Raw genomic sequence first — 27,173 nt, forward strand, 5'->3', positions numbered from 1 at the left:
ATGTTTCTAGAAATGCATCCATTTCTCCCAGATTGTCAAATTTGTTGGCATAGAGTTGCTCATACTATGTTCTTATAATTGTTTCTATTTCTTTGGTATTAGTTGTGATCTCTCCTCTTTCATTCATGATTTTATTTATTTGGGTCCTTTCTCTTTTCTTTTTGATAATTCTGGCCAGGGGTTTATCAATTTTACTAATTCTTTAAAAGAACCAGCTCCTAGTTTCGTTGATTTGCTCTATTGGTTTTTTTTTTTTTTTGTTTGTTTGTTTCTATTTCATTGATTTCTGCTCTGATCTTTATGATTTCTCTTCAGCTTCTGGGCTTAGGGTTTCTTTTTGTTCTTTCTCCAGCTCCTTTAGGTGTAGGGTTGGTTTGTGTAACTGAGACCTTTCTTGTTTCTTGAGAAAGGCTTGTACCGCTATATATTTTCCTCTCAGGACTGCCTTTGTTGTGTCCCACAGATTTTGAACTATTATATTTTCATTATCAATTGTTTCCATGATTTTTTTCAATTCTTCTTTAATTTCCCGGTTTACCCATTCATTCTTTAGAAGGATGCTGTTTAGTCTCCATGTATCTGGGTTCTTTCCAAACTTCCTCTTGTGGTTGAGTTCTAGCTTTAGAGCATTGTGTTCTGAAAATATGCAGGGAATGATCCCAATCTTTTGATACCGGTTGAGTCCTGATTTAGGACCGAGGATGTGATCTATTCTGGAGAATGTTCCATGTGCACTAGAACAGAATGTGTATTCTGTTGCTTTGGGATTAAATGTTCTGAATATATCTGTGATGTCCATCTGGTCCAGTATGTCATTTAAGGCCTTTATTTCCTTGTTGATCTTTTGCTTGGATGATGTGTCCATTTCAGTGAGGGGAGTGTTAAAGTCCCCTACTATTATTGTATTATTGTTGATGTGTTTCTTTGATTTTGTTATTAATTGGTTTATATAGTTGGCTGCTCCCACGTTGGGGACATAGACATTTAAAATTGTTAGATCTTCTTGTTGGACAGACCCTTTGAGTATGATATAGTGTCTTTCCTCATCTCCTATTATAGTCTTTGTCTTAAAATCTAATTGATCTGATATAAGGATTGCCACTCCTGCTTTCTTCCGATGTCCATTAGCATGGTAAATTCTTTTCCACCCCCTCACTTTAAATCTGGAGGTGTCTTCGGGCTTAAAATGAGTTTCTTGGAGGCAACATATAGATGGGTTTTGTTTTTTTATCCATTCTGATACCCTGTGTCTTTTGATTGGGGCATTTAGCCCATTAACATTCAGGTTAACTATTGAGATATATGAATTTAGTGCCATTGTATTGCTTGTAAGGTGACTGTTACTGTATATGGTCTCTGTTCCTTTCTGATATACCACTTTTAGGCTCTCTCTTTGCTTAGAGGACCCCTTTCAATTTTTTCCTGTAGAGCTGGTTTGCTGTTTGCAAATCCTTTAAGTTTTTGTTTGTCCTGGAGGCTTTTAATCTCTCCTTCTCTTTTCAATTATAGCCTAGCTGGATATAGTATTCTTGGCTGCATGTTTTTCTCGTTTAGTGCTCTGAAAATATCATGCCAGCTCTTTCTGGCCTGCCAGGTCTCTGTGGATAAGTCAGCTGCCAATCTAATATTTTTACCATCGTATGTTACAGACTTCTTTTCCTGGGCTGCTTTCAGGATTTTCTCTTTGTCACTAAGACTTGTAAAATTTACTATTAGGTGATGGGGTGTGGGCCTATTCTTATTGATTTTGAGGGGCATTCTCTGAACCTCCTGAATTTTGATGCTCGTTCCCTTTGCCATATTGGGGAAATTCTCCCCAATAATTCTCTCCAGTATACCTTCTGCTCCCCTCTCTCTTTCTTCTTCTTCTTGAATCCTAATTATTCTAATGTTGTTTCATCTTATGGTGTCACTTATCTCTTGAATTCTCCCCTCGTGGTCCAGTAGCTGTTTGTCCGTCTTTTGCTCAGCTTCTTTATTCTCTGTCATTTGGTCTTCTATATCACTAATTCTTTCTTCTGCCTCATTTTTCCTAGCAGTGAGAGCTTCCATTTTTGATTGCACCTCATTAATAGCTTTTTTGATTTCAACTTGGTTAGATTTTAGTTCTTTTATTTCTACAGAAAGGGCTTTTATATCTCCCGAGAGGTTTTCTCTGATATCTTCCATGCCTTTTTCGAGCCTGGCTAGAACCTTGAGAATTTTCATTCTGAACTCTAGATCTGACATATTACCAATGTCGGTATTTATTAGGTCTCTAGCCTTTGGTACTGCCTCTTGTTCCGTTTTTTGTGGTGAATTTTTCCGCCTTGTCATTTTGTCCAGATAAGAGTATATGAAGGAGCAAGTAAAATACTAAAAGGATGGCAACAACCGCAGGAAAATATGCTTTAACCAAATCAGATGAGATCCCAAATCGTGAGGGGGGAGAAAGGGGATAAAAAGAGGTTCAAAAAGAAAAAAAAATAAAAGAATTTAAAAAAAGAAAATGAATAAAGAAAAATATAAAAAAAGATAAAATATATATATTAGATAAACTAGTTATAAAAACGTTAAAAAAGAAAAGGATAAAAGTTAAAAAACAAATTTTAGCTGAAGAAGAGAAAAAAATGAAAAAGAATAAAATTAAATTAACTGCATGACTAAAAAAATCAAGGAGAAAGCCATGAGTTCCGTGCTTTGCTTTTTCCTTCTCTGGAATTCTGCTGCTCTCCTTGGTATTGAAACCGCACTCCTTGGTAGGTGAACTTTGTCTTGGCTGGATTTCTTGTTTATCTTCTTGGGGAGGGGCCTGGTGTGGTGATTTTCAAGTGTCTTTGCCCCAGGCAGAATTGCACCGCCCTTACCAGGGGCTGGGCTGAGTAATCCGCTCCGGTTTGCTTTCAGAAGCTTTTGTTCCCTGAGCGCTTTCCGTTAGAGTTCTGGAGGATGGGAATACAAATGGCGGTCTCCTGGTCTCTGGCCTGGGGGAGCCGAGATCCCGGGGCCCCACTCCTCAGTGTCTCCTCAGAGAGCAGCGCCCATTTACTCCCGTCTGCCTGACCTCCAGCCACGCTCCGAGCTCACGGAGCCTGCAACCGGTTCAAGGTAACCCTGAGCTGTGATCTTACTGTCGGCTATGTCTCTGTAGGCAATTTTCCCGTTCCAATACCCGCAAGCTCTGCAACACTTAGACACACCCGATCCTTCTGTGACCCTGTGGGACCTGAGGCCACGCTGACCCCGCTTAGCCTCTGGAGCGATGTCCCTCAGCAGAACAGACTTTTAAAAGTCCTGATTTTGTGCTCCATTCCTCCGCCGCTTGCTGGGAGCCGGCCACTCCCCCGGGGTCTATCTTCCCATTGCTTTGGATTCACTTCTCCGCCGGTCCTACCTTTCAGAAAGTGGTTGTTTTTCTGTTTCCAGAATTGCTGTTCTTCTCTTAGATCTGCTGATGGATTTGCTGGTGTTTGCAATCTTTAGATAAGCTATCTAGCTGATCTCCTGCTAGCTGATGTAGTCTCAGCCTGCTACTTCTCTGCCATCTTGACTCCTGCCTCTTTTCTACATTTCAATGTGAATGGATGTTGATTCTTGTCAAATGCTTTTAGGCATCTATTGAGATGATTATATAATTTTTATCCTTCATTTTGTTAATGTGGTGTAAGATGTTGATTGATTTGCAAAGATTCAATCAATCCCTATCAAAATGCCACAGTATTTTTCAAAAACTCGAACAAGTAACAGTGAAATTTGTATAGAACCACAGAAGACCCCATATAGTCAAATCAATCCTGAGAGAGAAGAACACAGCTGAGATATCACAATACCAGATTTCAAAATATACTACAAATCTGTAGTAATCAAAACAGCATGGTATTAGCACAAAAATGGACACATTCAATGGAACAGAAGAGAAAGCCCATAAATAAATCTATGATTATATGGCCATTTGAACTATGACATAGGAAGAAAGAATATAAAATGGGAAAAGACAGTCTCTTCAATAAAGAGAGCTGAGATAACTGGACAGATATATGTTAAAGAATGACACTGGACTACTTTCTGACACTATACACAAAAATAAAGTCCACATGGATTAAAAACCTAAATGTGAGACATGAACTGAAAATTCTGGAATACAGGACAGGCAGTAAATTCTCTGACACTGGCAATGGCAATATTTTTCTAGATCTGTTTCCTAAGCAAGTAAAAAAAAAAAAAAAACTATTGGAAGTACATCAGTATCAAACACTAATGATGTTACCTTGGTTAACTGAATTTAAATTAAAAAAAAAAAAGCTTTTGCACGTGAAGCAAAATCAGCAAAACTATAAAGCAAAGTACTAAATGGGAGAAATTATATAACTTTGCAAATTATAACTGATAAAGTGTTCATATCAAAATTACATAAAGAACTTTTACAACTTAATACCAAGAAAGCAAACAATCAAATTAAAAAATGATCAGAGGACCTGAACAGACATTTTTCCAAAGAAGATAAAGAGATGGCCAACAAACACATGAAAAAATGCTCAATGTTACTAATCATCAGGAAAATGCAAATCCAAACCACAATGCAATATCACCTTACCCCAGTTATAATGACTAGAATCAAAATGACAAGAAATAACAAGTGTTGGTAAAGATGTGGGGGGAAAGGAACACTTTTACACTGTCAGTAGGAATTTAAATTGGTATAGTCACTGTAGAAAACAATATGGCGGTTCCTCAAAAATTAAAAATAGAAATACCATGTGATTCAATAATTCCACTATTAGGTATTTACCCACAGAAAATGAAAAGAGTATTTCAAAAACATATGTATACACTCCTATGCTTATTGCAGCATTATTTACAAGAGCCAAGATATAGATGCAACCTAAATGTACATCAATATATGAATGGATAAAGAAAATATGTAATATATACACAACAGAATATTATGTAACCATAGAGAAGATGAGATTGTGCCATTGGGACAACATAGATGGATCTAAGGTGTTATGCTAAGTGAAATAAATCAGACTGAGAAGTACAAAAACCATGATTGCACTCATATGTGAAATCTAAAAAAAAAAAAAAAAAAAAAAAAAAAAGAAGAAAGGAAAAGCAGAATCAAACCTGTAAGTACAGAGAAGAAACTAATGGTTGTAAGACTGGAAGGGGACAGATGTTGGGGCAGGGGAGATACAGTCTTTCAGTTATGGAATGAAAAAGTGACAGGAATAAAAACACAGCATTAAGAAATACAGTCAATGATAGTATAATAGCGATGTAACAGGACAAATGGTAGCTACATTTGTGTTAAATAGTATAATGTACAAACTTGTCAGATCACTAAGTTGTACCCCTTAAATGAATGTAACATTGTATGTAAATTATATTCAAAGGAAAAAAAAGAAAAATGTTAAAGAATTACCAGAGCAACTCTCCGTTACTGCATTCTTATTTGGACAGTATCTTCAATCTAAAAATGTACAGTAACTGTTGAAAGGTTATGGGTCAAGTTCATCAGTGCTTAGATATGAAATAGAATAGAATATAGGCAAAATACTATGAAATACACAAAGCCAATAATTTAAATTTTGGTGTTGGAGTATTGCTGACTACAGTAATGTTCTATATACTTAAATATAATTTAGGGCGCTCTCCTATTTATTTGACTATATTTGAGATTTTGTAAAATATTCCCCATTTTATTCATCTTGGTTTTTTTTGTTATTATTTCTTGGCATACCATCTGACATTTGTCTTTATCCTTTTTTTTTTTTTTTGGATTTATTAAGTTCAAGTTAGTTAACATGTCATGTATTATTAACTTCAGGGTAGAATTTAGTGATTCATCAGTTACATATAACACCCAGTGCTCATTACATCAAGTGCCCTCCTTACTTCTCATCATCCAGTTACCCTATCTCCTACGTACCTCCCCTGCAGCAACCCTCAGTTTGTTCTCTATAATTAAGAGTCATTTATGGTTCATCTCCCTTTCTATTTTTATCCCATTTTATTTTTCCTTCCCTTCCTCTATGTTCTTTCATGTTGGCCATCTGAATGCTTTGTTGGGAAAAATGTCTATTTTTGTCTTCTGCCCAATTAACTGGATTATTTGTTTTTTGGGTATTGAGTTTTATAAATTCTTTATGTATTTTGGATAATAACCTTTAATCAGATATGTCATTTGCAAATATCCCATTCAAAATGTTGACTTTTAGTTTTGTTGATTTGTTTCTTTGTCATGCAGCTTTTATTCTTGATGAAGTTCAGTAGTTTATTTTTGCTTTTGTTTCCTTTGCTTCCAAAGACATACCCAGTTAAAGTTGCTACAGCTGATGTCAAAGAGGTTATTGCCTGTGTTCTCTAGGATTTTGACGGTTTTAATTAATGTTTAGTATAATGATAACTTAGAATGGATTGATCTATATTTGGTAAAATGTCAGTCTTGTTATTTGAATTATGGCAGTTTTATTATTAACAGAACTTGTATTCTTTTTTTTTTAAAGATTTTATTTATTTACTCCACAGATATCACAAGTAGGCAGAGAGGCAAGCAGAGAGAGAGAGAGAGGAGGAAGCAGGCTCCCCGCGGTGCAGAGAGCCCGATGCGGGGCTCGATCCCAGGACCCAGGGATCATGACCTGAGCCAAAGGCAGAGGCTTTAACCCACTGAGACACCCAGGCGCCCCCAGAACTTGTATTTTCTTTGGTTTGAATTCTGCTATGGTTTTTCAACAAGGAAACATTTTCCTTTCTTTAAGAAATTAGGAACTTAAGTAAGCATAAGAAATGACAGTCTCTTCTATAATGATTCAGTAAAACCTAATTCTATATTAGGGTTGTGTGCCTCTGAAGAATAAAACACAACAACAAAAAAAAAAGTTGTTGAGGGTATAGCATTTAACATTTTCTTTTCCTGAAAGAAAGGGGAAATGTGTCTTTTTTTTTTTTTTTTTTTTTTGAGGAAGGACATTTGGCTGGTATAATATATTATTCTTCACTTAAGGAAAGCTAATAAAAGACAATTTTTAGCGGTAAATAGGAGATGATTTAAGACCTGTGTTGTGTAAGGAAAAAAAAAATTATAGTGGTAAACGGGCACTAGGTGTTCAGGTATAGTATCCTTATGTTGTATGTGTCCCTATTACACTGCATTATTTAAAATAAAATACTTTAGGGACACCTGGGTGGCTCAGTGGGTTAAGCCTCTGCCTTCAGCTCAGGTCATGATCTCAGGGTCCTAGGATCCAGTCCTGGATCAGGCTCTCTGCTAAGCAGTGAGTATGCTCCCCCCTGCCTTTGCCTCTCTGCCTACTTGTGATCTCTCTGTCAAATAAATAAATAAATAAAAATCTTAATTTTTTAAAATAAAATACTTTAGATATTATTGAATCAGTTTGTCATAATGAATAATTATTCTGAAAATCTGCATACATTTTTTTCTGACTATAATGCAACTACAGTTAGCTCCTCAATCATAATTAAAATTCATCTAGGTTTAATAAGATTTAGAAGTGGAAGATTTGAAGAATACTTAAAGAACTTAGTACTGAATGCTGGAACACGGGACACATTGAGTATCAATTATTTTGCTAACACTGTTAATTGAAACTGATTTTAACCTGTGAGAGATTCTTTTGTGCAGAACCAAGTTCAAATATTTTCCCTCGGGGTTAAATTATAGCCAGGAGAGTATCATTACACATACACATTTAATATTTTGTTCTATTTTGTTCTATAGAACTATCTATTCCCATTCCAGATAGTAAAAATTCTGCCTAATGTTTTGCATTAAATTTATATGACAAAATTCACCCAACTAGACATTGGCAAAAACATTTGACTATCTCAATTGCTATAAAGTATATTTCTGAGAATGTTTCCACTTAAATCTTACTGTTTTTGATCTACTAATCTGGATTTTCAAGAAAAATTGAAATGTCTGTCAGTCAGTCTAATTGTACTTTTTCTCCGTACTGGTTTATTGTTGTATATCACCAAAGGATTTATAATTTGATAAACTCTGACCTGTCAAAAAAAAAAAAAGTAATATACACCTATTAGTATTATCTGTTAGGAGGAAAGCAGGGTTTTCAAGTTGAAATAGAAAACAAATACTATTTCCTATAGACTAAACCCACTGTTACTGCCATCTTAATATTCTAACTAATGTCCAGCAACAAACTAATACCCAATGGACTTCAAGATTGGTTAATAGTCAATGTTATACACATACAAGCAGTTTATACTAAACTATCTATATATATACCATGGAAAACAGTAGATAGCTACAAGTATGATGTTTATCTCACATATACTTATTGGTCATTTTTTCTGCTTTGAACATTAGGAGATCCTCAAGTTAGTTTTGATTTTGTGTTTCTTCCAGCAGCACACATATTGAAATTGGAATGATATAGAGAATTATTTGCATGGTCCCTCTACAAGGAATGTATATTTATAAAACTGTCTTCATATTTATTCTTCTCATCCTTAAAGATCAGATCAAATGCCACCTCCTTTGATGTCAGGTTGAATAGTTCTCTTTTGTGCTCCACATGCATTGTTTATGTCAGTATTTTAGTCCTTAGCATATGTGTATCTTTCTTATTAGACCTTGAGCTCCAACCATGTATAATGTACCTTATATTTCTCACAATATCTAGCACAAATCCTTTTAATAGTGGGCACTGAAAACATCTTTATGGACTTGAATTTCTACAAATGATTTGCTGACTATTACTGCAGTATACATTCTCACTAATACACAGGCTTACAACTTATATAAAATAACTGTGAGAAGATCATTTAAATTTTCCAGTTGCTATTGGTTTTGGGAGTTTTCTGGACATCCAACTGATAAGGAAATTGGTGGCAAATTTTAGAAAGGGAGGGGGAGTGATTATGTATGAAAGGAGATATATCCCTGAGCTCAAGGGTCACTTTTTACAGCCAGTTTGAAATTCTAAAACAAATACATTAAACATTAAGACATATACTCATGCAATATATTGTGGTAGTTGTTGATCTGTGCTGGAAATACCTTACCCTGTTATGTCATTTAGATTGCTTCCTTCTTTTTCTTATATGTGGTATCTTATAAGCATCCCATTTTCCCTTTGGAACAAGTAGAGTGACCTCTCTTCTCAGTATGTATAAAAAGTTAAAGGTATTTTGTAACAGCTTATAGCTCATGGAGAAAATGTGTCTTTGCATATATTTGTTTGTAGATATGATATTATGAAATAAAGACTTGCCATTTTCTTCCCAAAAATAGTATTTAGGAAAAACTGCAGTTTGGAAAAGTTATGGGCATTTTATTTTTGCCATATCTTAAATCCTTCCAAGTGTTCTGAATGAACCACTGCACTTTGGTATTTTCACCTCCCCTCTCCAAATGTATACGTGTATACATGTATTATGTATGTATACACACACAGGTATATATCTTTTACTTTATTTTTTACTTTATTCAAATATGCCATGCTAAATAAATGGTTATCTTCTATTAACTTCAGGAGAATATTTTGAACTTAACTGCTTTGTCTGATGGTGCTGAAGTTCAGGAATCATTCTTTATCTTTAGCATAATTTTAAAACCTGCCATGAATACAAGAAGGGCTGTTGAATTGCTGCTACTACGCAGTTGCACCAAATTTAAGTAAAATGATTGTCTCTCTCAAACAAATTTAGTTCAGTGGAATCCATCAAACTGTAGTCATTGTTTTCTAAGCATGCTTGGAACTCTGAATGTGCAAACAAAAGGCCAAATGGAAATGGCTTTCTCCAAGGTACCAGTTGGTATGTTTTTGTGGGTTGCTTGTGCCTGTTGGCACTGTTGGCAGTTCAGCACCCTGGGAAAGGCATTGCTTTCAAACATGAGTAATTGATGGATTGTATGTAATATGCAAATGTGAATGCATAAATCTCCTGAATGACAGCTTAATTTATGTGAGCTTTTAAGAATGTGGGATTAGATTTTAATTAAATATCCTCAAAGGCACCCTGACTTTTTCCAGTTTTTGTCTGCTATCTTTAGTAAGAAGTGGGGGAAGGTTTAAATCATAATTTTATGCACATTATTCACATTTCCCTAATAAATGTTCATTGTTTAATGGAAAAAATCAATGTACTTAAAGAAGAAAGACATTTATCTTTAATTAGAAAAATACTACTGTTATATTACAATGTCTGCACTTTGTCATATATGATAGAGAAAATATATGTGGTTTGAAAATTTATGTCTTAAACTTTAAGCATCATTTTTAAACATATTTCAGATAAAACCATATATTTTAGTATGCCATGTTGAAAAATGGTTAACTGTAAATCACATTTCTTAGCACATATTGTTGAAACTTTAATATTGTATATGACATTCTACTTATTATTACCTTCAAAATAGCTAAAATAAAGAGTTGATGGAGATAGAGCAACCCCCTTTTGCTCTTAAATATTTAGTGTGTATAGCTGTAGCTATGTGTGTAAGTAGCTATGACTTCTGCTTGAGAATAGTATTTTAAACCTTATGTAATATGCAGATTAGGATAAAAAGAAGCTAATTAAAAATCTTTTAAATTTATGAACACATTTTCCACTTAATTTATGTGAACAGATTATAAATTAAAAACATAAATTCAATAGATATACTTAAAGTGTGCTGTAAATACTGTTAATTCTTCTAAAGTGTATTTGAAATTATTTATAGTTCATAGTAAATCACATTGCCCATAAGTTTTATATATATATAATATATATATATATATATATATATATATATATATTATATATATATAGAGAGAGAGAGAGAAAGAGAACTATCTTGACCAGTTACGGGCTCTGCTTAGTATTACTTGTATTTCCTATATATTTGCTTCTTCATAACTTACTTTGTAAAGCTCAATTTTTCACTATATAAAAAATGACTACCTATACCTCTTCACTTAAATATATATTTCTTCTAATGTATTTTAAATATATATTTCTTCTAATGTATTTTCTATGTATCTTCTATTGTATCATTGTAGTAGTTCATTGTAGTGGTTAGTAAACTTTGGAATCATGCTTTATAGGTTCTAAATCTCAGTTGTGTCCCTACCTGTTGTGTGATTTGTGTGATTTTGGGCAGATTGTTTAACAGTGCCTAAGCTTCACGATTTTTGCTAGAATGAGGTGAGTTAATATAAAGCACTTAGAAGTGTGCCTGGCACTTATAAAGCCCTATGAAAATACTGTTATTTATTTCCACTGTTCCCGTTATCACCTCATTTTTAACAGACAGGCCTATCTCTTCTCTGATCCCAAGACAGCTTCATTTCCACCTCCATGATTTAGTCTGGAATGTGTCTGTCATGTATCTTCTTGTCTGGGTCCCACCCAATCTGAGACCTGGCTAAGGGCTCCTATTCCATAGACTTCACTGATTCCCTCTGAACTGGTTCCACTTTTCCTTAGTTTTCTTTTATTACAGCCTTTGCTTTTTAATCATTTCCCCTTTCCTTTTATTTGTGCTAAGCTCATAGTTGTGAACTTATAGGCCACTTATTTGGTATCTTTCATGTAACTTAAAAATTACTTCTAGAGTGAAGTCCTAGCTCCCTTTGTCTGAATTGTCTTCATCCAAGTTTGGTAAATCATGGAGATAGAAAATGTTTCAAGCCCCAAATGAAGTTACTATGAACAATTTTCCCTTTAGTCTCTTGCTGATTTTGTTCTGTTATGGCTGAGTTTATTTCTTCAACTCTGAGGAGGTGCTCTTCTATTTATAGAAATTAAGGAAGGAAAAGTCATTTGTCTTAAACTAGATAGGGAAATATATGCATACTATAGAGTAGATTTGGAGTCAGACAGATGAGGGCTATAGTCTGGACCTGCTGGCTGCCTTCAGCAAATAAGCCTTTCTAAAGCTTAATTTCTCATCTTAAAATAAGAATAATAGCTATGGAACTATTCAGAGAATTAAATGAAGTTGATGTAAACCCTAGCAAAATGCTTGACATATAACCGTTGTTAATTTGTCAGTATTATTCTTTCCTTTTAATCATCCAGCAACAGTAATAAAACTTATAGTAAAGGGCTATACAATGGAATAAAGCTCTTCCTTAACCGAAATCTGAAATGGGAGGAATAGTGAAGAGCTGTCTTGGAAAAGTGTGAGACTAAAATTTTCTAATTTCTTCTCTGTAGGGACCAGAATGTATGGATGCCTAATTTTAACATGTATTTTTAAAAATTGCAGTATAATTAATATACAATGTCACATTAGATTCAAGTATACAACATAATGATTCAATAATTCTATATTTCTTAGTGCTCATCAAGATAAGTATAGTCATGGGGCACCTGGGTGACTCAGTGGGTTAAAGCCTCTGCCTTCTGCTCAGGTCATGATCCCAGGGTCCTGGAATCGAGCCCTGCATCGGGCTCTCTGCTCAGTGGGGAGAATGCTTCCTCCACTGTCTCTGCCTGCCTCTCTGCCTACTTGTGATCTGTCTATCAAATAAATAAATAAATAAATAAATAAAATCTAAAAAATAAAGATAAGTATAGTCTTAATCCCTTTTATCTACTTAACCCATCCTCACCTACATCCCTTCTGGCAACCACCAGTTTGTTCTCTATATTTAAAAGTTTCGGTTTTGTTGTTGTTGTTGTTTGTTTGTCTCTCTTTTTACTTATTTGCATATTTGTTTTGATTCTTGACACTTATTAGTGAAGCCATATGTCATTTGTCTCTGATTGACTTATTTTACTTAGTTTTATATCCTCTAGGTCCATTCGTGTTGTGATAAGTGGTAAGATTTCATTCTTTTTCATGGCTTACCAATATTCCATCATATATATATACAGTTCTTCTTACTCTATTCATCTGCTGATGGACATAGGGGTGGCTTCCATATTGCTTTGTTTGTCAAGTTTTTCTTTTTAATTCCTGTTTATTAACCTACAGGTAATATTGGTTTCATGTATATAATATAGTGATAAAACCCTTCCATACAACACCTGGTGCTTACAAGTGTACTCCTTAATCCCATTACCTATTTAAGTTATTCTCCCACCCACCTCTCATCTAGTAAACCTATAATTAAGAATCTGTTTGTTACTTTCTTTCTGTCTAATTTTTCTTCCCTTTGCTTGTTTACTTTGTTTCTTAAATTCCACATATGAATGAAATCATATTGTATTTGTTTTTCTGACTTATTTCACTTAACATAATACTCTCTAATTCCATCTATGCCATTGCAAATGGCAAAATATTTACACATACAAACACACATACACACTACACACACACACACACACACTCTCTTTCTTTATCCATTCATCAGTTGGTAGACATTTGGGCTTTTATCATAATTTGGATATTGTATATATAATGCTGCTATAAACAGTAAGGTGCATATATCCCTTTGAATCAGCATTTTTGTAATCTCTGGGTAAATACTTAGAAGTGAAATTGTTGGCTCATAGGGTAGTTCTATTTTTAACTTTCTGAGGAGCCTCCATAACTGTTTTCCTGAATGACTGTGCCAGTTCACATTCCCACCAACACTGAAAGAGGGTTCTCTTTTTCCATATCTTTGTCAGCACCTGTTGTTTCTTGTGTTGTTGATTTTGGCCATTCTGACAGATGTGAGGTGATATCTGACTGTAGTTTGAATTTGTATTTCCCTGATAAGTGATGTTGAACATTTTTTCAAGGTTGCTGGCTGTCTGTGTGTCTTCTTTGTAAAAATGCCTATTCATACTTTCTGCCCATTATTAATTGGATTATTTGTTTACTTGGTGTTGAGTTTTATAAGTTCTGTACATATTTTGGATATTAACCCTCTATCAGATATGTTATGTGCAAATATCTTCTCCCATTCCATAGGTTGCCTTGTAGTTTTATTGATTATTTCCTTTACTATGCAAAGACTTTTTATTTTGGTGAAGTTCCATTAGTTTATTTTAGCTTTCGTTTCCCTTGCCACAGGAGACGTATCTAAAAATAAGTTGCTCTGGCCAATGTCAAAGAGGTTACTGCCTGTGTTCTCCTTTAGGATTATAGTGGTTTCAGGAATGATAATTAGGTCTTTAATACATTTTGAGTTTATTTTTGTGTTTGTTGTAAAAAAAGTGTTCTGGTTTCATTATTTCACATCTTGCTGTGCAGTTTTCCCAAAACTACTGTTCATGAGACTCTTTATTCTTTTCCTGCGTTGTTGAAAATTAACTGGCCATATTGTTGTGAGTTCATATCTGGTATTTCTATTTTGTTATATTTATGTATGTGTCTAATTTTGTGTTAGTACCATATTGTTTGGGTCACCACAGCTTCATGACTTGATGTCTGAAATTCCAAGGCCTCCAACTTTGCTTTTCTCCTTCTACGTTGCTTTGGCTCTTCAGAGTCTTTTGTGGTTCCATATAAATTTTAAGATTGACTGTTCTACTTCTGTGACAAATGCTGCTTGTGTTTTTTTAGGGCTGCATTACCTGTATACCTTGTTTTGGGTAGTATAGACATTTTAACAAAATTTGTTCTTTCAATCTATGAGCATGGAATGTCTTTCCATTTCTTTGGGCCTCTTTCAATTTTTTTCATTAGTATTTTTATAGTTTTCTGAGTATAGGTATTTGACCTATTTGGTCAGGTTCATACATATGTAATTTACTGGTTTTGGTGCAATTGAGAATGGGACTGTTTTCTTATGTGCCCCTTCTGCTCTTTCATTCTTGGTGTATAGTAATGCAACAGATTTCTATATGTTGATTTTGTATCCTGCAACTTTAATGAGGTCATGTATCAGTTCTAGCAGTTTTTTGGTGATATTTTGGGTTTTATTTTCTTTTTTTCTTAATTAATTAATTAATTAATTATCAGCATAACAGTATTCATTGTTTTTGCAGCACACCAGTGCTCCATGCATTCCGTGCCCTCTCTAATACCCACCACCTGGTTCCCCCACCCTCCCACCCTTCACTACTTCAAACCCCTCAGATTGTTTTTCAGAGTCCATAGTCTCTCATGGTTCACCTCCCCTTCCAATTTCCCCCAACTGCCTTCTCCTCTCTAACTCCCCTTGTCCTCCATGCTATTTGTTGTGCTCCACAAATAAGTGAAACCATATGATAATTGACTCTCTCTGCTTGACTTACTTCACTCAGCATAATCCCTTCCGGTCCTGTCCATGTTGCTACAAAAGTTGGGTATTCATCCTTTCGGATGGAGGCATAATACTCCATAGTGTATGTGGACCACATCTTCCTTATCCATTCATCCATTGAAGGGCATCGTGGTTCTTTCCACAGTTTGGCAACCATGGTCATTGCTGCTATAAGCATTGGGGTAGAGATGGCCCTTCTTTTCACTACATCTGTATTTTTGGGGTAAATACCCAGGAGTGCAATTGCAGGGTCATATGGAAGCTCTATTTTTAATTTCTTGAGGAATCTCCACACTGTTCTCCAAAGTGGCTGCACCAGCTTGCATTCCCACCAACAGTGGAAGACGGTTCCCCTTTCTCCACATCCCCTCCAACACATGTTGTTTCCTGCTTGCTAATTTTGGCCATTCTAACTGGTGTAAGGTGATATCTCAGTGTGGTTTTAATTTGAATCTCCCTGAGGCTAGTGATGATGAACATTTTTTCATGTGTCAGATAGCCATTTGTATCTCTTCATTGGAGAAGTGTCTGTTCATATCTTATACCCATTTTTTGATATGATTGTTTTGTGTGTGTTGAGTTTGAGGAGTTTATTATAGATCCTGGATATCAACCTTTTGTCTGTACTGTCATTTGCAAATATCTTCTCCCATTCTGTGGGTTGCCTCTTTGTTTTGTTGACTGTTTCCTTTGCTGTGCAGAAGCTCTTGATCTTGATGAAGTCCCAAAAGTTTATTTTCACTTTTGTTTCCTTTGCCTTTGGAGACATATCTTGAAAGAAGTTGCAGTGGTTGCTATTGAAGAGATTACTACCTATGTTCTCCTCTAGGATTCTGATGGATCCCTGTTTCACATTGAGGTCTTTTATTTATTTTGAGTTTATCTTTGTGTATGGTGTAAGAGAATGGTCGAGTTTCATTCTTCTACATATAGCTGTCCAGTTTTCCCAGCACCATTTATTGAAGAGACTGTCTTTCTTCCACTGTATATTTTTTCCTGTTTTGTCGAAGATTATTTGACCATAGAGTTGAGGGTTCATATCTGGGCTCTCTACTCTGTTCCACTGGTCTATGTGTCTGTTTTTATGCCAGTACCATGCTGTCTTGGTGATCACAGCTTTGTAGTAAAGCTTGAAATCAGGTAACGTGATGCCCCCAGTTTTATTTTTGTTTTCAACATTTTCTTAGCGATTTGGGATCTCTTCTGATTCCATATAAATTTTAGGATTATTTGCTCCAGCTCTTTGAAAAATACTGGTGGAATGTTGATTGGAATGGCATTAAAGTATAAATTGCTCTAGGCAGTATAGACATTTTAACAATGTTTATTCTTCTGAGCCAAGAGCATGGAATGGTCTTTCATCTTTTTGTGTCTTCTTCAATCTCTTTCATGAGTGTTCTGTAGTTCTTCGAATGCAGATCCTTTTCCTCTTTGGTTAGGTTTATTACCAGGTATCTTATGGTTCTTGGTGCTATAGTAAATGGAATTGATTCTCTAATTTCCTTTTCTGTATTTTCATTGTTAGCGTATAAGAAAGCCACTGATTTCTGTACATTGACTTCTTATCCTGCCACATTCCTGAATTCTTGTATGAGTTCTAGTAGTTTGGGGGTGGAGTCTTTTGGGTTTTTCATATAAAGATTCATGTCATCTGAAAAGAGAGAGAGTTTGACTTCTTCATTGCCAATTTGGATACCTTTTATTTCTCTTTGTTGTCTGATTGCTAGGACTTCTAATACTATGTGGAACAAGAGTGGTGAGAAAGGGCATCCTTGTCGTTTTCCTGATCTCATCAAAAAGGCTGCAAGTTTTGAGAATGATATATGCTGTGTGTCTTTCATAGATAGATTTAATAAGTTCAGGAATGTTCCCTCTATCCTTATACTTTGAAGCGTTTTAATCAGGAACAAACGCTGGATTTTGTCAAATGCTTTTTTCTGCGTCAGTTGAGAGGACCATGTGGTTCTTCTCTCTTCTCTTATTAATTTTTTCTGTCACATTGATTGATTTGCGAATGTTGAACCATTCCTACAGCCCAGGAATGAATCCCACCTGGTCATGGTGGATAATCTTTTTAGTGTGCTGTTGGATCTTGTTTGCTAGGATCTTGTTGAGAATCTTAGCATCCATATTCATCAGTGATATTGGCCTGAAATTCTCCTTCTTGGTGGTGTCTTTGCCTGGTTTGGGGATCAGGGTAATGCTGGCTTCATAGGAAGAGTCTGGAAGTTTTCCTTCTGATTCAATTTTTTGAAAAAGCTTCAGGAGAATAGGTGTTATTTCTTCTTTGAAAGTTTGGTAGAATTCCCCAGGGAATCCATCAGGTCCTGGGCTCTTATTTTTGCTTCAATCTCGTTACTAGATATCCATCTATTCAGCTTGTCAATTTCTTCCTGGTTCAATTTTGGGAGTTTATAGTTTCCAGGAATGCATCCATTTCATTTAGGTTGCTTAGCTTATTGGCATATAACTGTTGATAATAACTTCTGATGATTGTTTCTACTTCCTTGGTGTTAGTTGTGATCTCTCCGTTTTCATTAATAATTTTATTAATTTAGTCTTTCTCTATTTTCTTTTGGATTAGTGTGGCCAATGGTTTATCAATCTTATTGATTCTTTAAAAAAAAACCAGCTTCTAATTTCATTGATATGCTCTACTGTATCTCTGGTTTCTACCTCATTGATCTCAGCTCTAATCTTGATTATTTCCCTTCTTATGTACTGAGTTGGTTTGATTTGTTGTTGATTCTACAGTTCTTTAAGGTGTAGAGACAGCTGCTGTGTTCTGGATTTTTCAATTTTTTTGAGGGAGGCTTGGATGGCTATGTATTTCCCCCTTAGGACCGCCTTTGTTGTATCCCATAGGTTTTGGAGTGAAATGTCTTCATTCTCATTGGTTTCCATGAATTGCTTCAGTTCTTCTTTGATCTCCTGGTTGATCCAAGCATTCTTAAGCAAGGTGGCCTTTAGCTTCCAGGTGCTTGAGTCCCTTCTGAACTCCTCTTTGTAATTGAGCTCCAGTTTCAAAGCATTGTGATCTGAGAATATGCAGGGAATAATCTCAGTCTTTTGGTGTTGGTTGAGTCCTGATTTGTCGACCGTATTTGGTCTGTTCTTGAGAAGGTTCCATGTGCACTTGAGAAGAATGAGTATTTTGTTGATTTAGGGTGGAATGTTCTGTATATATCTATGAGGTCCATCTGGTGCAATGTGTCATTCAATGCTCTTGTTTCTTTATTGATTTTCTGCTTTGATAATCTGTCTATTTCTGAGAGAGGCATGTTAAGATCTCCTACTATTAATGTATTCATATCAGTATAACTCTTTATCTTGATTAACAGTTTTCTTATGTAATTGGCTGCGCCCATATTAGGGGCATAGATATTTACAATTGTTAGATCATCTTGGTGGATAGTCCCTTTAAGAATGATGTAGTGTTCTTCGGTATCTCTGACTACAGTCTTTAGTTTAAAGTCTAATGTATCTGATATGAGAATCGCTACCCCAGCCTTCTTTATGTCCCATTGGCATGAAAGTTGCTTCTCCTTCCCTTCACTTTCAGTTTGGGTATATCTTTAGGTTCAAAATGGGTCTCTTGTAGACAACATATGGATGGGTCCTGTCATTTTATCCAATCTGCAACCCTCTGCCATTTTATGGGTACATTTAGGCCATTACATTGAGAGTGATTATCGATAGATACGTTTTTATTGACATCGTGTTACCTTTGAAGTCTTTCCTTCTGTAGATTGTCTCTATATTTCTGTTCAATGCTATTCTTGGGATTTTTCCTCTTTTATAGAACCCCCTTAATATTTCCTGCAGTGTTGGCTTGGTGGTTGCATAGTCTTTTAAGCCTTGCTGGTCTTGGAAACTCTCTATCTCCCCATCAATTTTGAATGTCAGTCTTGCTGGATAAAGTATTCTTGGCTGCATGTTCTTCTCATTTAGTGCCCTGAATATATCTTGCCATCCCTTTCTGGCTTGCCAGGTCTCTGTGGACAGGTCTGACGTTATTCTGATGGACTTTCTTCTGTAAGTAAGGAGCCTCCTTGTCCTAGCGGATTTCAAGAGATTATATCTACAATTATGATTCCTCAATTTGACAATCAGGTGCCTTGATGTTTTTTTGTAATATATAATCTTGGGCGGAGACTGTTCTGTCTCTAGTTCATGAACACTGGTTCCATTCATGAGATTGGGAAAATTTTCATGAAGGACTTGTTCCACTATATCTTCTAGACTTCTTTCTTTCTCCTCCCCTTCAGGGATTCCAATAATTCTGATGTTGGAACATTTCAGGGCATCATTTATTTTTCTGATTCTGTTTTAGTGGCTTCTAAGCTGTTTGTTCCTTGCTTTCTCCTGATCCTTCCTCTATCTGTTTGTCATCCAGATCCCTAATTCTATCTTCTATCTCAGTTTTCCTAGCTTTGAGAGAATTTAGATTAGATTGGAACTCATTGAGAGCATTGTGAATCTCATCCCTGGTAGTTTTAGCTCTGCCCTAACATTATGAACATCATCTCTGGTCGCCTTTAGTTTGGTCCTAATCAATTCCGTTTGGTCATCCATGGCTTTCTCCAACCTAGCTATTGCCTGAATAATTGTTAGCCTAAATTATCTTTCCGACATATTGTCTATGTCGATAGCCGTTAGCTCTGTTGTGGAAGGTCCATCCTCTGTATTTTTCTTATGTTGGGCATTCCTCCTCCTAGTCATTTGGTGAGAGATGACTGAACAGATGTAGCTGGATGTATTGACCGTAGTGCAGTCAAGGTGTACCCTGGAACACTTTTGAGCAATCAGGATTCCCCACCTAAATGAGAGACAAAAGAAAAGAAAAAGAGGGAAGAAAAAGAGAGAGAAAGAGACAGGAAAGAAAGGGAAGATAAAAGAGACATTTCAGCCAAAAGGGACCCCAAGGTAAGATTTATGAAGTATACAAACAAAAACAAACAAAAAGACTGATAAAAGTATATAATAAGAGAAAAAAATACATATATGTTAATAAAGGAATAACCTCGTCAAAAAGAACCCCAAGTGTAAGATGTATATACTATCAGGATAAACACAAAAACACAGAAACACCAGTGAAAAAAAAAAGGGGGAGTGGTTATAAATTCTCAGTGTGGGTGAGGAAGTTTGTTTTGATTCTTCCTGGATGTATCTTGATATCTTTGTTAAAGGACTCAACTTTCCTAAGATAAAGGGAGATTAAATATTGGTTTTCCTATAGGGGTAGTATTTATTGGGGAAAGGGGATTACTTTGAAGTTTAACTCTCTATGAATATTAGAAAATAAAAATAAAAAAAGGAATAAACTAGGCTAAACTAAACTAAAATTAAAAAGAAAGAAATTTTAAAAATAGAAATGCAAAAGAAAAACAGGTGTATGTATCAAAAAATTCAGGTTAGAAGGTTATTATGGAATTTGATGTACTGGAATGCTCACTGTGATGGTAAATAGGTTAAAAATTATCTATATAAAAAAATGAACCAGAATAGTGGGAACAAATTAAAAATAAAAGTTGTTCTATGTAGTAGTGGTGGTTGTTTTCTTGTAGTCTTTTCTTTTTTTTTTTCTTTCCTGGTTGGTTTTCTGCGGGAGGGGCCTGCCATGTGGGTTTTCAGTCAATGATGTTCCCTGAGTTAAGTCGTCCTGACTCCCTCAAGGGGGTGGGCTCTTAGGAAATCGGTTTTTTTAGGCTTTTGTTCTCTGGAGGTTTTTATGTTTGTTCACTTTTTTTTTTTTTTTCTCGCCTTGACTGCTTTTAATGGTTTTGTAGGTTTATAGGAAAGCAAACTACTGCTCCCTGACCTCACTCTCAGAGAGAAGCCTCAGTCTGCTCTTCTGTTGTTGTTGCAGAGCCCATATAAATTCCCCCTTGGCCGCTGGCAGAGCAGGTTTCAAGTCGCGGTCTCTGGGGATATAGGATCTTCTGCTTGCACCCCAAACCACGGCAGCGGCGGCTGTCTGGGCAGCTCCAGACCACCAAAGAGATTTCAAGCAGCAATTGCACACTGAGATTTTCCTGATGGCCCTGGCTTGGAGTGCCTGGTCTTTCTGGGTCTAAGAGCGCCCTGCTTGCCCACACCTCTCTCAGGGGAGCCTGTGGGTCGTGCATGCGTCTAAGGTTCTGAGAGCAGGGTGCAGGTCCAAAAGTACCCGGCTGTGCCTTCACGCACCTCTCTCAGTGGAGAGTCTGTGGCACACATCTCAGGCTCTGCAACAATGGTGCGGGTCTAAGAAAACCGGGTGGGCCTTTGTGCACCTATCTCAGGGAGGGTAACAGCGCACGTGTCTCAGGCTCTGTAGCAGGGCTCGGCGTTCTGCCATCTGGCATGGCTCCCAGCCCCTCACAGGAGCCAGACCCCCACAATCTCAGGCGCGTTGGTGGCTCAGAGACCAAGACCTGGTTTCTGAGCTGCACTCTTTCTGGCTCAGCACCAGGGGAGGCTGTCTTGAGTCTGGGGACTTAAGCCCCTGTTTCTAGCTGCCCCGATTCCCACAATTTATACCCCCCTATGATCCTTTGCTCTTTTGGAGTGCTTTGAACCAGTCTCCAAGTTAATTCTGGTCCCCAGATGCAGGGCACTCTCGTATTAGGGGTATTATTTTCCAATGGGTCGCCTCTGGTGGCTCCTTCCCCCTTTTGTTTATCTTCCAATATCAGTCCGATGTTCCCACTTTGCTTTACCTGCCCATTGGCATCTTCTGCCCCTGTAGAGATCCAGACGTGTATAATTCTGATCTCAGACTGATTCATGGGTGATCAGAGTTCTTTGGTAGGTAATCAGCTCACTTTAGGGTACAGGTTGAAAAGGCGCCTCCTCCTACTTCCCCGCCATCTTGTCTCTCTCCATTTTGGGTTTTCTATGTAGAATTTCAGGTTATCTGGACATACTCATAGATTGAATTCTTCCTTACAGATTTGGTTGCTTTTATTTCTTTTTGTTTGATTGCTGAGATGGGGATTTCTACCAGTACGTTAAATAACAGTGGTGAGAATGGACATTCCTATCTTGTTCCTGACTAGAGGGAAAGCTCTCAGTTCTTCCCCATTGAGAGTTGTATTAGCTGTGTGTCTTTGGTACATGACCTTTATGATGTTGAGGTATATTCCCTCTGTCCCTACTTTGTTGAGGGTCTTTATCAAGAATGGTTGCTGTACATTGTCAAATGCTTTTCCTGCATCTATTGAGAGGATCGTATGGTTTCTATCTTTCCTTTTATTAATGTGGTGTATGAAATTGATTGATTTCCAAATATTGAACCACCCTTGTAGCACAGGAATAAATCTCACTTGATTGAAGTGAATGATTATTTTCATGTACTATTGGATTCAATTTGTTAGTAATTTGTTAAGAATGTTTGCATCCCTGTTTTGAAGGATATTCGTCTGTAATTCTCTTTTCTATGGGTGGGTCCTTTGACATCAAATGAGTTTGGAAATTTTCTTCCCATTTCTACTTTTTGGAACAGTTTGATAAGAATAGTTATTAATTCTTAAACTCTTTGGTAGAATTCCCCAGGGTAACCATCTGGTGCTGGACTTTTTTGTTGGCAGATTTTAGATTACTGATTCAGTTTCTTTACTTGTTATCAGTTTGATCACGTTTTATATTTCTTTCTGTTCCAGTTTTGGTAGTGTGTATGTTTCAGGAATTTATCCATTTTTTTTCTAGATTGCCCAATTTTTTGGCACTAATTTTCATGATATACTCTTATAATTATTTATATTTTTGTGGTGTTGGTCATGCGTCCTCTTTCAGTCATCATTTTATTTATTTGGGTACCTTGTCTTTTCTTTTTGATAAGCCTTGCTAGAGGTTTATCAACTTTATTAATTCTTTCAAAGAACCAGCTCTACGTTTCTTTGTTATGTTCTACTGGGTTTTTTTGTTTCTTTTTCTTTTATTTCTGCTCTAATCTTTATTATTTCCCCTTTTGACTTTATTCTTCATTTGTTTTTTCTTTTTCTAGCTCATTTAGGTATAGGGCTAGGTTATGTATTTGAGACTTTTCTTGCTTTCTGATGTAGGTTTTTATTGCTTTTTATTTCCTTCTTATGCCTTCTTTTACTTCATCTCAAAGTTTCTGCAGTGTCATATTTTCGTTATCATTTTTCCATGTATTTCATTTATTTCTTTAATTTCCTGGTTGACCCATTCCTTTTTTGCTAGGATGTTCTTTAACCTCCATGTATTTGTAGTTTTACCAATTTTTTATTGTGGTATACTTCAAGTCAGAAAAAGGCATGGCATGATCCCAGTCTGTTGGTATTTATTGAGTCCTCATTTGTGACACAGTACGTGATCTGTTATAGACAATGTTCCATGTGCACTCTAGAAGAAAATATATTCTTCTGTGAAATGTTCTGAATACATCTCTAAAGTCTGTCTGGTCCAGTATTGCATTCAAAGATATTCTTTCCTCATTGATTTTCTGCTTAGATGATAATGTCTATTTGCTGTAAGTGTGGTGTTGAAGTCTCCTACTGTGATTGTATTATTATCAATGAAATCCTTTATGTTTATCATTGTTTTACATATTTGGGTGCTCTTACGTTAGGGGTATAAATATTTACAATTGTTAGATCTTCTTATCTAATAGATGACTTTATTATGACGTAGTAACCTTCTTGATCTTTTGTTACAGTCTTTGGTTGAAAATCTAGTTTCTCTGACATAAATATGGAAATTCAGACTTTCTTTTAATGTCTATATGCATGGTAAATTGTTTTACACCCCCTCACTTTCAATCTGCAGTTGTCATTAAATCTAAACTAACTCTCTTATAATTAACATATAAGTCAATCTAGTGGTTTTTTAAAAAAATTTATTGTTATGTTAGTCAACATACATCATTAGTTTTTGATCTAGTGTTCCAACATTCATTGTTTATGTATACCACCCAGTGCTCCATGCAATACTTACCCTTCTTAATACCCACCACTAGCCTCACCTATCCCCCTCCTCCCTCCCTTAAAATCCTGAGTTGTTTTTTTTTTTTTCTCTGAGTCCACAATCTCTTATGGTTCATCTTCCCCTCTGACTCCCTCCCTTCACTTTTCCTTTCCTTCTCCTAATGTCCTCCATGCTACTCCTTATGTTCCAGAGGTAAGTGAAACCATAGGATGATTGACTTTTTCTGCTTGACTTATTTCACTGAGCATAATCTCCTCCAGTCCCATCTGTGTGGATGCAAAAGTTGGGTATTCCTACTTTCTGATGGCTGAGTAATATTCCATTGTATATATGGATCACATCTTCTTTATCCATTTGTCTGTTGAAGGGCATATCATCTCTTTGTACAGTTTGGCTATTGTGTATGTTGCTGCTATGAACATTTGAGTACAGTTGGCCCTTCTTTTCACTACTTGGGATAAATACCCAGTAGTGAAGTTGCAGGGTCATAGGCTAACTCTATTTTAAATTTTGGGGGAACCTCCACACTGGTTTCCAAAGTGGTTGCACCAACTTGCATTCCCACCAACAGTGTATGAGGGTTCCCCTTTCTCCACATCCTCTCCAACACGTGCTATCTCCTGTCTTGTTACTCTTTGGCATTCTAACTGGTAAGGTGGTATCTCAATGTGGTTTTGATTTTAATTTCCTCGATGGCTAATGATGATGAACATCTTTTCATGTGTCTGCTAGCCATTTGTATGACTTCTTTGGAGAAGTGTCTGTTCATGTCATCTGCCCATTTTTTGACATAATTATCTGCTTTTGGGGTATTGAATTTGAGAAGTTCTTTATAGATCTTGGATATCAGCCCTTTGTCTGTACTTTCATTTGCGAATATCTTCTCCCATTCCATGGGTCGCCTCTTTGTTTTGTTGACTGTTTCCTTTGCTGTGTAGAACTGTTTTATCTTGATGATGCCCCAAAAGTTCACTTTCGATTTTTTTTCCTTTGCCTTTGGAGACATGTCTTGAAAGAAGTTGCTGTGGTCAATGGCAAGGAGGTTACAGTTTATGTTCTCCTCTAGGATTTTGATGGATTCCTCCTCTAGGATTTTGATGGATTCCTCCTCTAGGATTTTGATGGATTCCTGTCTCATGTTGAAGTCTTTCATCCATTTTGAGTTTATCTTGTGTATCGTGTAAGAGATGGTCGAGTTTCATTCTTTTATACATAGCTGCCCAATTTTTCTGGCACCATTCATTGAAGAGACTGTCTTTTTTTCCCCCCACTGGATATTTTTTCCTTCTTTGCTGAAGCTTATTTGACCATAGAGTTGAGTGTCCATATCTGAGCTCTCTACTCTGTTCCATTGGTCTTTGTGTCTTTTTTTGTGACAGTCCCATGCTATCTTGGTGATCACAGCTTTATAATAAACTGTGAAATCAGGCAATGTGATGCTGCAGCTTTGTTTTTGTTTTTCAGAATTTCCTTGGAGACTCAAGGTCTTTTCTGGCTCCATACAAATTTTTAAATTGTTTGTTCCAGCTCTCTGAAAAATGCTGGTGGTTTTGATCAGGATGACATTGAAAGTATAGATTTCTCTGGGCAGCATAAACATTTTAGCAATGTTTATTCCTCTGATGCATGAGCATGGGATGTTTTTCCATCTTTTTGTGTCTTCAATTTCTTTCACAAGTGTTCTGTAATCCCTGGAGTATGGATCATTTACCACTTTGGTTAGGTTTACTCCAAGGTATCTTTTGGTTCTTGGTGCTATTCTAAATGGAATTGATTCTCTAATTTCCCTTTCTATATTTTCATTGTAATTGTATGAGAAAGCAACTGAATTCTGTGTACTGATTTTGTATCCTGCCACATTACTGCATTGCTGCATGAGTTCTAGTAATTTGGGTGTGGACTATTTTTGGTTTTCCACATAAGGCACCATGTCATCTGTGACGAGAGAGAGTTTGACTTCCTTGTTGTCAATTTGAATACCTTTTATTTCTTTTGGTTGTCTGAATGCTGTTGCTAGGGCTTCTAGTACTCTGCTGAACAACAGTGGTCAGAGTGGGCATCTTTGTTATGCTCCTGATCTCAATGGGAAAGCTCTTAGGACTTCCCATTGAGAAGGAAATTTTCTGTGGGTTTTTAATAGATAGATTTTATGAAGTTGAGGAATGTTCCCTCTATCCCTATACTCTGAAGAATTTTAATCAGGAACAGATGCTCTATCTTGTCAAATGCTTTTTCTGTGTCTATTGACCAGATCATGTGGTTCTTCTCTATATTCTATTAATGATTTGTTCTATCACATTGATTGATCTGTGAATGTTGAACCACCCTTGCGTTGTGAACCCCTTTGCATCCCAGGGAGAAATCATATCTGGTCATGGTGGATAATCATTTTAATGTACTGTTGGATCCTATAAGCTAGGATCTTGTTGAGAATCTTGGCTTCCGTATCCATCAGGGATATTGGGTTGAAATTCTCCTTTTTGATGAGGTCTTTGCCTGGCTTGGGGATCAAAGTAATGCTGGCTTCATGGAAAGAGTCTGGAAGTTTTCCTTCTATTTCTATTTTTTTGAAACAGATTCAGGAGAATAGGTATTATTTCTTCTTTGAATGTTTGGTAGAATTCCCCAGGGAATCTGTCAAGTCTGGGACTCTTGTTTTCTGGGAGGTTTTGATCACTGCTTCCATCTTGTTACTAGATATCAGTCTATTCAGGTTGTCAATTTCTTCCTGATTCAGTTTTGGAAGATTATTGGTTTCCAGGAGTGCATCCTGGAAAGACCAAAGTGTTTTCATTCTCGTTGGTTTCCGTGAATTGTTTAAGTTCTTCTTTGATTTGCTGGTTGATCCAAACATTCTTGAGCAGCATGGTCTTTAGCTTCCAAGTGTTTGAATTCCTTCCAAACTCATTCTTGTGGTTGAGTTCCAGTTTCAAAACATAGTGGTCTGAGAATATGCAGTGAATAATCTCAGTCTTTTGGTGTCAGTTTAGCCCTGATTTGTTACCCAGTATGTGGTCTATTCTGGAGAAAGTTCCATGTGCGCTCAAGAAGAATGAGTGTTCTGTTATTTTAGGATGGTATATTCTTTATACATCTATGAGATCCACCTGGTCC

General features: G+C 36.3%; 1 protein-coding gene and 1 non-coding gene across 2 annotated transcripts in view; both read left to right on the top strand.

Moving 5' to 3' along the window:
• DACH2 (dachshund family transcription factor 2) overlaps window positions 1-27,173 on the top strand; it is an 878,628-nt gene that overhangs the window by 415,183 nt on the left and 436,272 nt on the right. The gene's annotated exons all lie outside the window — the stretch shown is intronic.
• LOC131822388 (U6 spliceosomal RNA) lies at window positions 8,356-8,459 on the top strand. Its single transcript, XR_009350249.1, has one exon. It is a non-coding gene; the product is annotated as a U6 spliceosomal RNA (small nuclear RNA).

Source organism: Mustela lutreola, chromosome X, assembly GCF_030435805.1.
Source record: "Mustela lutreola isolate mMusLut2 chromosome X, mMusLut2.pri, whole genome shotgun sequence".
Classification (NCBI taxonomy): Eukaryota; Metazoa; Chordata; class Mammalia; order Carnivora; family Mustelidae; genus Mustela; species Mustela lutreola.